Source organism: Trachypithecus francoisi, unplaced genomic scaffold, assembly GCF_009764315.1.
Source record: "Trachypithecus francoisi isolate TF-2019V2 unplaced genomic scaffold, Tfra_2.0 Lachesis_group13, whole genome shotgun sequence".
Classification (NCBI taxonomy): Eukaryota; Metazoa; Chordata; class Mammalia; order Primates; family Cercopithecidae; genus Trachypithecus; species Trachypithecus francoisi.
Genome location: NW_022681458.1, coordinates 59,833,972 through 59,849,725, shown reverse-complemented (window position 1 = coordinate 59,849,725; position 15,754 = coordinate 59,833,972). Strand labels below are relative to the sequence as shown.

Sequence of the window (15,754 nt, the reverse complement as noted above, 5' to 3'; positions counted from 1 at the left end):
GGCTAGTTTTTTGTATTTTTTAGTAGAGACGGGGTTTCACCGTGTTAGCCAGGATGGTCTCGATCTCCTGACCTCGTGATCCACCCGTCTCGGCCTCCCAAAGTGCTGGGATTACAGGCTTGAGCCACCGCGCCCGGCCTTCTTTATCTTTTTATAAATGCAAGCAGGTATAGATATTTCCATAGCTAAAGTCTCATTTTCATTACACAGCACAAAACAAGTATTATTTAAAACAGTAATATTCAAAGAGTAACATGGTAGATAATTAGAGGATAGTTTCCTTTATTCATAATAATCATCACTACACTGTTAATTAGTCTGATTGTATTTTGTCTCAGTCATATGCTTTGTTACTAATAACATAAATAACAGTACATATCAATTTCTACAAATTAGGTTTTATAATTTTGTTCTCCAGGTAAATAATCCTCATAAGTTTTACTCTGTACTCATCATTATCTTCTAATGGCACAAATATTTTAAAGCAATTTTAATATATTTAAATATATTCAATGTTTAAATGCTTATATTATCTTTTAATGCTCACATATTCATAAGTAATATATTTGAATCTGGTTTTCACCTGAAAGCCTAACCAAAAGCAAATGGTTTCAAATATAAATATTTAGTCTCTCAAGAAATAGATTCATTTTCCTTCAGTGTATGTGCTTTACATTTAATTTGTTTATTCCTATCTATGTAGAATTAACAAACCTATCCTACAGAAATACTCTGTATACAAATAAATGCCAATTCTGATTGGGCAGCAGTTTGGAACCAAAGCCAAAATTCATTTTATTACCTGATGTTACATCAAACTACAGTTAAACAATTCTCTTGAGCTATAAATTGTGTGTGTGTGTATGTGTGTGTGAGTGTGTGTCAGAGAGAGACAGAGAGCAAGACAGAAAAACAGAGAGAGACAGAAAGAGATGAAGCTATGTAGTTTGATATGCTTTCTTAAAATAAGGCTGTGGGGAGGTAATTGGTAGAGAATGTTTTCTCCATCTTAAACAAGTAGTAAATTAGGTGACATTTTCTGTTTATAATAGGTAAAAACCAGACAAGAATTTCTTTCTGCTACAACTTTCTGAACAGAGCATTTAATACCCTTGATGACTAGATGAGTTCATTTTCTTTAAATGCTGTGCTTAATATTTAAGCCACATCTTATTTGAAAAGTTAGTCTAGGATAAATAAATAAAACATTCCAGATGTAATCTTCCAGCAATGACATTCCAGCAATTTCCCTGAGAATAAAGTCAGACAATATTCCAGGTTTTGAATGTTAAGTGTTTTCAGATGATAACTAATACATTTTCCAAAACATCTAAAGTTTCAAACAAAGACTTTTAAAAAGTTTCTTCAAAAAAAGAAAAGAAACCAAACCTCAATTTACACATGTACGGTCTTCACAATTGAATAGAACATAAACCATTATTTAAAAACATAAAATCTTTGAAGTTTGAGAATAAAAATAGACAGCCTACTTCCTAGGGCAAGTGGAATTGTCTGTAAGTCCCACCTTCCTTTCCCAGAAACAAGTAATCAAAACTGTTAACCAAGACCAGGATTAAAAAAGAATAAATGAGCTAATACTTTTGGACATGTTGAGTTTATAGTGCCTGTATTGGTGAAGGACTTTTCTTCAACCTTAAAGAAGTAATAAATTACCTTGAGCAAATACTTTCACTTAAATCTAAGAAGGCAAAGCAGAAAAACAGAGCACAAAGAAGACTGAGAAGGATAATTAATTAAAAGTAGTAGGGAGACTGTCCCACACCCAGAAGAATTATATCTCAGAAGCCAAGGGAAGTCACATATTCAGGAAAAAGTGAATATTTAACAGTGGCAAAGACTGAAATATGATAAATATTAAAATGTAAGAAACACTGGTTGGGTTAAGTCAATCAAAGTCTATCTATCAACAATTTCAGTAAAGAGATTGGGGTATAAATCACACTGGATAGGTGGGTGAGTGAACAGGAGGTGAGAAAGTGAGGCCAGCTGCAAAGACAGTGGTTTTTCTTTAAAAACAAACAAACAAACAAACAAAAAACGGTAAATACACTAGCAAGAGGAATGCACAAGGTTAATGGATGTTTTTGTTTGTTTGCTTGTTTCTAGGATAGAAGATACTTAGTTATGTTTTGTAAACTGAAGGGAAGAAGGGAGTAGAGAGAATACAAAGAAGTTCTACAAAACCCTGAGGAGATTGGAGTTAGGATGTGTATGGACATCCCACCTGGCACCATCAGCCCTTCCAATGCCCCCATGCCCTGCTTGTTTTTCTTTTCTCTGTAGCACTGATTACCTTCAATAGTTCTATATATCTCACCTATTTGTTCCAATTATTCTTTCTCTCCCTTACCTTTCCACCCTCAATCTCCTTTGGGATATTGTTATTTCCCACCATTTCCACTTACCCCTTAAATGCACCTGTCTTCCCAGGGCTTTATAAAGTTCACAGATCTTTGTCTTTTGTTCTTTCATATATTTTAAGCACTTAGAACATAGTGACACTCAATAATTATGTGTTGAATAAAAACATGTTGGATTGTAGAATTTTAAAAAATTTAGGGATGAGTCTGAAAGTCTACATTTTTTACCGACAAAGTAGGAATAATTACGCTGCATGGAAGGAGGGCTAAAGAGAGTGTGTTAGTCAGTTTTCATGCTGCTGATAAAGACGTACCTGAGACCAGACAATTTACAAAAGAAAGAGGTTTATTGGACTCACAGTTCCACATGGCTGGGGAGGCCTCAGAATCATGGTGGAAGGCAAGGAGAAGCAAGCCACATCCTACATGGATAGCAGCAGACAGAAAGAGAACTTGTGCAGAGAAACTCCCATTTTTAAAACCATACATCTGTGAGACCCATTCATAATCATGAGAACAGCATGGGAGAGACCCGCTCCTATGATTCAAACATCTCCTACTGGGTCTCTCCCGCAACACATGGGAATTATGGGAGATACAAGATGAGATTTGGGTGGGGACACAGAGCCAAATCATATCATTCAGCAAGTTCCTTCCACCTATAAGCCTGTAAAATAAAAAGGAAGTTATATGCTTCCTAGATCCAGTGGGGGTACAGGCATTGGGAAAATACAGCCATTCCAAATGGGAGTAATTGGCTAAAACACAGGTGCTACAGGCCCAGTGCAAGTCCAAAATCCAGCAGGAAAATCAAATCTTAAAGCTCGAAAGTGCTCTCCTTTGACTCCATGTCTCACATCCAGGTCACACTGATGCAAGAGATAGGTTCCCATAGTTTTGGGCAGCTCCATCCCTGTGACTTTGCAGGGTACAGCCTCCCTCCTGGCTGCTTTCACATGCTGCCATTGAGTGTCGGCAGCTTTTCCAGGTGCACAATGCAAGCTGTCAGTAGATCTACCATTCTGAGGTCTGAAGGACGGTGGGCCTCTTCTCATCACAGCTCCAGGTGGAGGTTCCCAAACCACAGTTGTTGACTTCTGTATACTCTCAGGCTCAACACCATGTTGAAGCTTCCAAGGCGTGAGGCTTGCACCCTCTGAAGTCACAGTCTGAGCTCTACGTTGGCCCCTTTCAGCCACAGCTGGAGTATCTAGGACCCAGGGCACCATGTCCCTAGACTGCACACAGCATGGAAATCCTGGACCTGGCCCATGAAACCACTTTTTCCTCATAGGGCTCCAGGCCTGTGATGGGAAAGGCTGTTGAGAAGACCTCTGACATGTCCTGGAGACATTTTCCCCATTGTATCGGGGATTAACATTCAACTCCTCACCACTTACGCAAATTTCTCCAGCCAGTTTGAAATTCTGTTCAGAAAATGAGATTTTCTTTTCTATTCCATTATCAGGCTGCAAATTTTCCAAACGTTTATGCTCTGCTACCCTTATAAAACTGAATGCGTTTAACAATACCTGAGTCACCTCTTAAATGATTTGCTGCTTAGAAATTTCTTCTGCCAGATACCCTAAATCAACTCTCTCAAGGTCAAAGTGCCACAGATCTCTAGGGCAAAAGCAAAATGCCACCAGTGTCTTTGCTAAAACATAATAAGAGACACCTTTGCTCCAATTCCCAACAAGTTCTTCATTTCCATCTGAGACCACCTCAGCCTGGACATTATTATCCATATCACTTTCAGCATTTTGGTCAAAGCCATTCAACAGGTCTCTAGGAAGTTTCAAACTTTTCCACATTTTCCTGTCTTTTTCTGAGCCCTTCAAATTGTTCTAACACCTGCCTGTTACCCAGTTCCAAAGTCTCTTCCACATTTTCTGGTATCTGTTTAGCAGTGCACCACTCTACTCATACCAATTTATTGTATTAGTCCATTTTCACATTGCTGATAAAGACATACCAGAGACTGGGCAATTTACAACAGAAAGTCATGATCTTCAGTAGGCTAGTCATTATTGGACTTACGGTTCCACATGGCTGGAGAGGCCTCACAATCTTGGTGGAAGGCAAGGAGGAGCAAGTCACATCTTCTGTGGATGGTGGCAGGCAAAAAAAGAGCTTGTGCAGAGAAACTCCCATTTTTAAAACCATCAGAGACCCATTTGCTATTATAAGAACAGGATGGGAAAGACCTGCCCCCATGATTCAACCATCTTCTACCAGGTCCCTCCCACAACACATGGGAATTATGGGAGACACAAGATGAGATTTGGGTGGGGACACAGAGCCATACCATATCAGAGAGATTTCAAATATGCTGAAAGTTAAACATTCAGTACAGACTGGTTCCCAATATGACAATTTTTCAACTTTAACATGGTGGGAAAGCTATATGAATTCAATAGAAAAAGGACTTTAAATTTTGAATTGTGAGCTCTTCCCAGGCTAATGACAGGAAGTACGATAGTCTCTTGCAATGCTGGGCAGTGGCAGTGAGCTGTAGCTCTGGCTCAGCCATATGGTCAGGAGGGCAGACAACCGGCAGTCTAGAGTGATACGATTTTGCCCAACTGTAGGCTAATGTAAGTGTTTATGCTGGAGGTTGCACTTTTTTGAATTGCAGACGTGTAAAAAATCAGACCTTGCGATGACCTTGAGCAGTAGGATATATATAACTCCCACATGCTTAGCGTTCCAATAATGGAACAGTAGGCATAAATGGATTAAGGTCGGCTAGACTAAGCTCTGATCTTCAGTAGGCTAGGTATATTAAATGCATTGTTGACTAGTGACATTTCAACTTACTATGGGTTTATCATAATGTATCCCCATTGTAAGCCAAGGAGCATCTATGTATAGATCAAAGGTTATTTGTGGAAGTTCATGAGCCCAATTTAAGAAGCGGTATGTTGGCCAGGAGTGGTTGCTCATGCCTGTAATCCCAGCACTTTGGGAGGCCGAGGCAGGTGGATCATGAGGTCAGGAGTTCAAGTCCAGCCTGGCCAACATGGTGAAACCCCATCTCTACTAAAAATACAAAAAAAAAAAAAAAAAAAAAAATCAGCTGGGTGTGGTGGCACACGCCTGTAGTCCCAGCTGCTGTGGAGGCTGAGCAGGAGAATCGCTTGAACTCCAGAGGCAAAGATTGCAGTGAGTCAAGATCGTGCCACTGCATTCCAGCCTGGGTGACAGAGCAAGACTCCAGCTCAAAAAAAAAAAAAAAAAAGGAGTGACATGGTTTACTTATCCTATATAATCTTTTTAAAATTAGCTTCTATCATTAAACGTTGAATTTAGCATGACATTTTAGATGTTTGACTTCTCTCGGAAAATAAGAAGATGTCGCCATATCGTCATCATTTACAAAGTTCCCACCATTCATTATTGTATCCCTAAACCCTAAGTTTAATGTCAGTTGTCTCTTATTATTAAGCTTGCACTATTGTCTTTTAGTGTGGCTCCTTCATCACTTCTGTCACTTCCTCAGCCTGGCCTCTTTATGTGGTAGTGTCTATAATCCATAATATTGGTAGTTTTCAATTTATAAATAAGTTGTCTTCCAATGGGGCTATAAAGGAGAAAAAGTAGTATATTTTCCTCACCCATCAAAAGGGTAGTAGCTGGCCAGGAGCAGTGGCTCATGCCTGTAATCCTTGTACCTTGGGAGGCTGAGGCAAAAGGATCACTTGAAGTCAGGAGTTTGAGACCAGCCTGGCCAACATAGTAAAGGCCGGTCTCTACTAAAAATATGAAAGTTAGTTGGGTGTGGTGGCCTGTGCTTATAATCCCAGCTACTCAGGAAGCTGAGGCAGGAGAACCACTTGAATCCAGGAGGTGGAGATTACGGTGAGCCAAGATCGTGCCACTGCACTCCAGCCTAGGCGACAGAGCAGGACTCTGTCTCAGACACACAAAAAAACTCTTAAAAAAAGAAAAGAAAAAAAAAAAAGGTAGTAGCTGATACCCCATAAGGAAAGACAGATTAAAAAGACAAAAGCATAATAAATGTATTTAAACAAAGTTTTAAAAGCCTTCAGAAATCAAAACCCAAAATTCTAGAGAAAACTGTGTATTTTTATGCTGTCTGATGAAAGAAGTAGGTAGTTGTGGGGAAATGTAATTGGACATAAAGGGGTATAATTAAATGATAAAAACTCGGGGGAATTTAGCAAGGCTTGTTTGTTCAGATTCTTTTTGGCTTCTGGGTATAGAGTGGGACTTCTCTGGATTGAGGGTCATATGACCCCACTTTCAGGCAGGGAAGGTCAGAGAATTTCTTTATGACCATGTTTCAGGGGAGAAAGGCAGGAGAAAGTCCAAGTGACCTTGCTTCTGTGGATTTCTTATTGGTTAAAGTGCCTACTTTTGGGGTATTGTGTTCTGAGTCCCTACACGGCTTTCCAATGCCCTTAGAAATAGATTAAACTTCTTAGCTTAGCTAATCAGGCCCTACATGATCTGGTGGTTCCAACTCCTGTGACCTCCCTTCGCAAATCTACACCTGGATTTAAATGCACTCGTATTTTCTGTCTTCAGTGGTCCTTTTTCTTGTTCTTAAATAGGCCAAGTAGCTTTCAGACTTTATATTTTTAGTTCACTTTACTGGGATTCCCTTCCTCCAGGTGATTAACATGGCTTGTTCCTTTGTTATCTCCCAACAGTGAGAGTGAAGGCCATAGTTCTCTTTCCACAAAACCCTGATTCCTGTCCTAATTTTGCCACCCCCACACACATTTGTTATCAAGTAGCTCCTTCTGTCAAAGTCATGTAAGTTGTTCTGAAATTCCAATGCAACTCAGCCTTCTGTCCTTTCAAGTTCTCACTTCCGTGAAAAGCTTGCTCAAGAAAAAGCTGACAATTTCTTGGTGGCAGGATTAATTTAAACTGTTAGTCAGAATCGGGTGACAACGACTGCACACAAAACAGATTGGAATTCTAAAACTGGGTTGCACTCTAAAGAACATACACTATTACTAGACTTTTAAACCCATTTATGCAAATGCAAGGGTACCTATTTGATATGTCCAGTTAACAGACATATCTCTGCTATCACTCATTTCTCCAAAGAAAAATGATTTCTAGAACACTATGTGCTAATTAATAAACTTTCTGATCTTGATTGGAGTTACAAATATTGCTCTTCTGGAGGAGGTTTTTCATTAGAGTCCTTTAAATGTTCACCAACTAGTCCTCGAGTGGTAGTTCTTATTAATGTACTTGAAGTATTTACCTACCAGCCCTACTGTGCTAGGTTAAAACACAGACTTCCGCCTGAACACATACCCTCACACATCACACATTCTCTCTTCTGATATGTCTTCAAGTCAGTTATAGAAAACATAACAATGGGGAATCACTCCTGTATAGAACAAATGAGTGAGAATCCTCCCACTGCTACCCCCACCACCAACAACCACATACATACCAGTTCTAAGTGAATTGACAGGGGAATAAAAACTTAGTTTACTACTGGGATGGGGACTAAGAATCATTGGTTCTACCCCTTTGGTCTTTCCATGAAACTGGTGAGATTTAAAGAAATTGTTTCTGGCACCTCCCATTTAACTTGGAATGTATTTTGTTAGAGAAACAAGGCCTGTCTTAATTTGGCTTGAAATGGATCGGTTGGTTGTGCGTTTCTGTGTCTCTATGTGTTAAGTAGCTATTTCAGTCTTCCCAGAATGACTCTCATAAAACCTAGATTATGTTTCTCCACTTCTTCTCTTCCTGCTCTCTCATTAAATCATTGCACACAGGTGTATGTGAGCAATTTATAATATACTGATCATTTTACAGAATAAGCTGAAGAGAGGGTTTCATATCAAATACTCCAAGGCAAACTCTTCTAAAATCATCTTGAGACATCGCTCTTCTTTCAGGTCTCTTTTACCTGTCACATGATCAAACAGATGTTTGTTTCTTCCTCTTTTCTTCCCCCAGACACGGCTCAACTTCTGTTTAGTCCTTCTTTTCTTCTCTTCCAAAAGAAAAAGTGTGTCTTTTCTTTCACACATGTAATAATCCTACCATTGTCTCCATATCCTAGATATCAATTGATAACAGACACCCCCACCCCTAGCCTCCACCCTGAACAAGTTTATTGAAACAGCAAATGTAGGTCTTTCCTTCTGGAAGATTTGTATACCAGCAGCCTAGAAAAAAAAAATCCTCACATTATTGCATTTGTATTTGTAGAAATATAGGTTGAGTTCTCTATACCACATGTATTTTTGAAGCAGAAACTCATTTTAATTTGGGGATTTCTTGAGTAATAGAAACAGAAAAAATGCTCATTAACTTTGGATTTTCTATAAATATGATGGATGTGGTTTCTTATGCTGATATTTCATATATAACAAAAAGGCACAAGCCATTCTGTTTCAACACACACTAATCTAAAGTTATTTATGTAAAGAGTATTAACTTAAGAACAAATATCTAAAATAATTGAGACATCACCACAAGCTTTCTAAAATAATTTTGTTGAAAAAAATGAAAAATGTGATTCTAATAATCTACTTCTTCAACAGATGTAATTTGTCTCCCTACATTCTTCTGGTGATCATAGTTTCTAGAAAAAATCAGAACTAAGAATATTTGTAATTTTGTAATAATGTTAGTGCAAGAAGTACTTCTGATGTTGGAATTCCTGGGACATTTCCATAATGTATGGGAAAAGTACTTCAGAACACTTGAAATTAGTACTGTCTTTGAAAAATGTCTGCCTTATTCCAAAGTAAGCCCTACAAATAGAAACTAGGAAGCTATCTAAATATTATGGTCTAAGGTACAGTACCAAGTCCCATGCCTTGCATTATCTCTAACTATCATGGTCTTTCTTGATGCCTGGACTAAAGTTGCCATTACTTGAACCTTTCTTCTCAGGTATGAGAAAGTAATCTGTATTCTTCAGAAAAATATTGTTAAAATGTTTATCATTTTTTATTGCAGGGTGATGGGGAAGGTCACCTAATTAGTAATAACTTGTGACTAGAAGAATTAAGATCCTGGCAGAATGAGAAATCATGCAATCGAGTGGGGAAAAACTAGATTCGAACTCAGGAACTTTGAGTTTCAGTGCTAGCTGTGATGTTGACTTGCCCAGAGATCATGGGCAACTTATTTAATATTCAGCAGCCACAATTTCTCAAGTTTTGGACTGGAGTTAGTAGCAGTAGTACTTCCCAGTTTGATTTTTGCCTTGAAAAATTGAAAAGTACTTTAGGATCAGGAAACTAATAGAGGAAGCAGAAGGGAATCGACTTTGGGTTGGCTAATGCTAATCATAAATATTGATAATATAGAATGAAGGTGCAAAGGAAAGAAAGAGGATGAAATTTCCAAAGTTATCCCCCCTGCCCCCACAAGACAGGTTAGCTGTCTCATGGGGAGGCTGAGGTAAGTCAGGCTTAAACCAAACCTCACTCTTACCTAGAATTGGCTGTGATCATAATGCAAGGAGGCGGGTCGGGCGCGGTGGCTCACGCCTGTAATGTCAGCACTTTGGGAGGCCGAGGCGGGCGGATCACAAGGTCAGGAGATCGAGACCACGGTGAAACCCCGTCTCTACTAAAAATACAAAAAATTAGCCGGGCGCGGTGGCGGGCTCCTGTAGTCCCAGCTACTCAGGAGGCTGAGGCGGGAGAATGGCGTGAATCCAGGAGGCGGAGCTTGTAGTGAGCCGAGATCGCGCCACTGCACTCCAGCCCCGGGGACAGAGCGAGACTCCGTCTCAAAAAAAAAAAAAAAAAAAGACAGGGAGAGCACAAAAGTTAGGACACTTTGACATGTCAAAAATCAAGTACCATTGGCTTAGGCAAAAGGGAAATTTATTGAAAGATTACTTGGTCACTTCCATTATGAAGGGAAAACCAACTTCCAGGAAAGGAAGGAGGCAGCTGAACCTCAGGAAGTAAAGGCTGCCCATTCCCTTTGTTCCTTTTGTTTGCTTGTCTACTTCAGCCTCCACACCAGCTGCTGCCACCTTAAGTAGGAAACACCGTCATCAAGAGCAAACAATATCTTATACCATCTACAATTCAAAAACGCTGTAATGATGATTTGGTTCTAGACAGCAAGATCATGGAGGAAGGATCGTGATTGTCCCAATAGTCAGAGGACAAGACTACATAAGAAGCAGGCAGGGCTGATTGTTTTCCCATGTTTGGGGTCATGAGGAGAGTGGTTCCTGAAGGAAGGGGAGTGGGGAAAGTCACTCCCTATAAGAAAGGGAAGGTGGAAAGCACTGCTGAAAGAACTAAACAGTAGATACCCATCATAAAGAACAAATTAGGAATATCTAGGGGATAATGTTACTTGGTGAGAAATAAACAAGTCTTCCTTGGAAACTTAGAAAATTATACCCCTTATTTCTGCTTACTTCAAATTATGTTCTGGTAGTACCATTGGTGAATTTCCAGAGCAGGCAGCCTCCAATTGTAGAAAAGAATTGTGTTCCAAAAATTGACTTGTAAGGAGTTTGGATCTGAGAATACATAGAAACAATGCTACCAATGGTGTTTTTGCTTTTAGGCCAGTTTATAGGAGCTGAATCCTTAATATGCCTAAATCATTATACTAACAGTCCATTTCAATGTCACCAAATATCCATAAGAGAATCTTTCTCAAGAGTCCAGCTTCTGGGTACCATGAAATACATTTTACCTCCTAGTTGTGATATCTTTTTACGGCATCAGGTCATGGTTGGGCGGATAAAGCATGAAAGGGAACTCTGCTGGGACTCCCAGGAAGCAGCAGTTTATTTGTTTTCTGTGTTGCTTTCTGATGCAGAGAATATGGAATAAAAGGCTGACAACCTGTGTTCTAGATTGAATAACTGCTTCTTGCTCTGTGACTTCAGAAAACAGGCCTTGGTTTTCACATCTGTAATATGGTGTTGGTGTGTGTACATGTGCATATACGTGTGCTGGGAGCCAGTTGGACTGCCTTTTAAATTCAGGACTACCTTTTAAAATTCTTTCCACCCTAAAAAGTCATGCTTCTGTGCTGAGAAAAGCACTTTCTCATAGCCCTGTTACTGCTGAAGGGAAGGCTGCTCTCTGGGCCAGTAACGGGGTGGGGAGGAGACTAGAAGAGAACAGCGCAGGAAAACAGGCTGCGCTCCTTCAGTGTCTGTGATCTATATGAAGGCCTCCCTAGTAAAGCCAAGGGGGGTTTCTCGCCACTCTCCTTTTTTGAGGTTCCCTGCATTAGTAAATGAAGGAATGACAAAATAGGATTGTAAAAATTATGGAATTGTGAATATTTTCATTTAGAAATTATAATATAAGAATTAATTATAATATATAAAAAATGATTTATGGTATCTAAAGTAATCCAGTAATTGGGTGTATGTGTGAAATTTTATGAGAGACATGTAAAAGATATTGTCAATAAATATGTCTGTTGTATATATGAACTCACCTGGAGATAGCATCAAAGACCTAATTTATGGCCACTTTTGTGTGAAGCCCTAGTCAAAGGGTCCTTCTAGTAACTTTTATGAGATGCCCTGTTCCCTCATGTTAGTGAACCTGTAGACTATTTCTAGTTAGAGTATCAAACCAGAAATAATAGTGCTGCACATTCTCAATGATCTCATTTTCCCTAATCATGTGATTGGTTATCTTATCAATTCTATTTTTTTCCCAGAGTAGTTTCTATCATTTGAGGAAGAAATAAGAGAATAATATCCAAATAAAGATGACTAGCTGGACAATTAGTTTGGGAAAAAAATTGAAATGATTACAAATCATATGCAGTGTCATAAGTCACGGACACAAGTTCAGGATAATTATTCCTCGCAAATTATGGATTTAAATGAAATTCAATATGGGTTTTTGAAAATCTATCAATTTTATCATTATTTTAAAAATTTTATAATACAAAGATGATTATGTTTTTGTAAATGTAATGTAATATATGTATGCTGAAAGTAAGGTTGTTTTCCCTATCTAGAAGAGCATTTGAAAATTTAGAAGTAATGGTATTTTATTAATTTTCTTCTTTTTGAAGCAGGGTCTTGCTATGTTACCTAGACTGGAGTGCAGTGGTGCGCAATCACAGCTCACTGCACTCCAGGGCTCAAGTGATCCTTTCGCCTCTGCCTCCCAAGCAGCTGGGACTACAGGTGCACACCACCATGCCTGGCTAATTTATTTTTTTGTACAGATGGGGTTTCACCATGTTCCCCAGGCTGGTCTCAAACTCCTGGGCTCAAACAATCCACCTACCTTAGCCTCCCAAATTACTGGGATTATAGGTGTGAGCCCCACTTCAGGCCAAGCCATGATCTTAAAGTAATTCATTTATAATGTCTAAAGATTTGGGGGAGGTTCTGATTTTGTTGTTTAAAAAAAAAAAAAAAAAAACCAAACTCAAGTTAGTGATACTTGTGTTGAGAAACTAAGTAAATTAAATACTTTTTCCCTAGTTATTAAATTTGAATAGAGTGGAAATAACAAAAAGTTATCATTTTAAGCAAGAATTTTGGTTAATGTTTTTTCTCCTTCATGTAATCTGTTATGAAATTGCTACTGCTTATAAAAGTTGAGCAATACATTGCTCCTTTGCTTTAAGTATTCTTCAGAAAATTTTGTAAATAGGAAGAATGAAAGAAATGATATTAGCTTATCTATGGAGTTTGTTAAAATCTATGTAAAAAGAAGAGAGGCTGTGATTTTACATGTGGAAGACAACTAAAACAGACCTACTACTGTAGGGCAGCAAATCAAAGAAGAAAGTAGGTCAGCAAGCCCCCTGGAGATACAATAAATTGCTATTATTTAAAAGGATGGTTAGAGAGTAAAACTGCCTGTGAACAAGAATGCTTAAGTGAACAATGGTAAGTCTGACAGAAAAGCAGAGTCAGAGCAACACAGTTGCAAAGCTCAGAGTGTAAACTGCATGTCCTCAGGTCAAGCAGAGGATGAAAAGCAGAACAATCTCCTCATTCAAGAAAGTTTCTGGCGGCCAGCAAGCTCAGTAATGAGAAACAAACTGAGTGGAGGCCTTCCACAGAGAAAGTAGAAGAAAACAGCCTCAGGATATGGAGGGAATGGAGCAGATTTTGAGACTATAAACTCATCAGGATTCACACTTTCAATAAAAGAAAATTTTCAGCAACAGGAGAATCACCGAGGGGATCAAAATACTTAATCAATTCCATTGTCATCCACTTACTTGTAAAAGCCATAGACCTGATGGGATTAAGTAAGTGCGTTTGGTGATCAGACAACATTGCATACCAGGGAAAACACCATTCCTTATTTCCATTTTTAAGATTTACTGTGCTTTTTTTGCCACTAGGTAAAATTTGAGAATCATAATTGCTATGCAAGTAGAGCCTAGTAAATTAAAATAGTATAGGATACCAAGATTAACAAACTAACTCTAGACCAAAACACTCTAACCCTTTTCTATTTATCATCGAAATATTGTAAACACTCAATGGGCTCATTTTGCCCACTGCCAAGATACAGCTAATTTATCAAGGTAGAGGAAATGCAATAAAGAATTTAATTCATGTGGAGCCAGCTGAACAGAAGACTAGAGATTTATTATTATTCAAATCAGTCTCCCCTAAAATTTTTAGGGATAATTTTGTGGGTAGGGGGCCAGGTAGTAAGGAGTGCTGATTGGTAAGGTTGGGATGAAATCATAAGGAGTTGAAGCTGTCCTCTTGCACTGAGTCAGTTCTTAGGTTGGAAGACCACAAGACCAGATGAGCCAGTTTATTGATCTGGGTAGCACCAGCCAATCCATCAAATGCAGGATCTGAAAAATATATTGAGCACCAAACTTAGGTTTGACAATAGTGATGCTATCCCTAAGAGCAATTGGGAAGGTTTATAACCCTGTGTCCTCTAACTGCATGACTCTTAAAGCATAATTTCTAGTCTTGTGGTTAATTTGTTAGCCCTGCAAAGGCAGTCTGTTACCCAGCTAAGAAGGAGTTTGTTTTGGGAAAGGACTATTATCATCATTGTTTCAAATCAAACTATAACATAAGATCCTCTCAAAGTTAGTTTGGCCTATGCCCAATAATAAACAAGGATAGCTTGGAGGTTAGAAGCAAAATTGAGTCAGTTAGGTCAGATCTCTTTCACGGTCATTATTTTCTCACTGTTACAGTTTTTGCAAATGCAATTTTAGTATGACCTACATTGATTGGGCAAAAGTTTCCTCATCTGAAAAAGGTTTTACCAGATTGAAAATTATTCATACTCTGAATCAGGGATAGCTTTAATGGAAGTGAGACTGAAGTCAGTTCTTAGTTCAATTAAAATACTGTGAGCATCTACGGGGTTCAGGTATTATTCTAGGCTCTGCTGATAGGTCACTGAATAAAACAATATATTGGCTCTGATTTCATGGTGCAAACATTCAGGGTAGGGGTGTGCACACATGCCACGAGTCCCCAAATAAGTATAATAACATAAACATAATAAATATAGCAACAGAGAGTGACAAATGCTCTGAAGAAAGGGAAAAAATGAAACAGATCATAATAAGGGGATAGGGAGTAAGGGAAAGAAGCATAGGATGTTTTAGATGGAATGGTCAAGGAAGCCTCTCTGAAATGGTGACACTTGAGCTGAGACCTGACTGGTTGAATAAGGTGAAGGAAGCCACATGGGTCCCTTAGAGGAGGAGAAACCCAGTAAAGAGCATATAAGAGGACAAGGCTCTGAGACTTAAAGAGATCTTCAGGTAAAAGGTCAATGTGGCTAGGCAAGTGAGAGGAGATTTGAGAGGAGATAAGATCAGGAGACCGAACAAATCATAAAGAATCTTAAAATCTATGATAAGGAATTTGAATCTCATTCTTAGGACAATGAAAAGTTATCAAAGGTTTTCATCAGGGAATTAATGTAACTTGATTTATTTTTAAAAAGATAAATCTTTTTAAATCTGTAGATTGTGGAATTGACTTTGGGTAGGAGAGAAAGTGGAACACCAGTTGAAAGGCAATTGAGTTTCTCTAGGTGGAGAATAGTGGTGCATTGGACTCAGGTGATAATGCTGGAATTAATGAAAAATTTTAGATTTAGGATATCATTTTGAATGTAGAAGCTTCAAAATTTGGTCATGAATTGGAAGAGAAGTATGAAATGCAAAGAGGACATATATTGGGCCTGATAAATTTTGGAGAAGAGTAGGTTAGTAGCGGGCAGGTGCTTGTTTTATTTGTTCATTACTATTATTATTATTATTTTTTTTTTGGAGAGGGGGAAGAATCAAGATCATATTTTGGATACACTAAGTTTGAGATGCCTATTAGACATCTAACTATCAGAATACAGTTTGGCTACTGAATACACGAATCTGAGTCTGGGTGAAGGATTGGGACTGATGCT

The 15,754-nt window shown here is 38.6% G+C and overlaps 1 protein-coding gene across 3 annotated transcripts in view; it reads left to right on the top strand.

Moving 5' to 3' along the window:
• Positions 1-15,754, top strand: part of PPP1R1C (protein phosphatase 1 regulatory inhibitor subunit 1C) — a 138,328-nt gene that overhangs the window by 95,347 nt on the left and 27,227 nt on the right. The gene's annotated exons all lie outside the window — the stretch shown is intronic.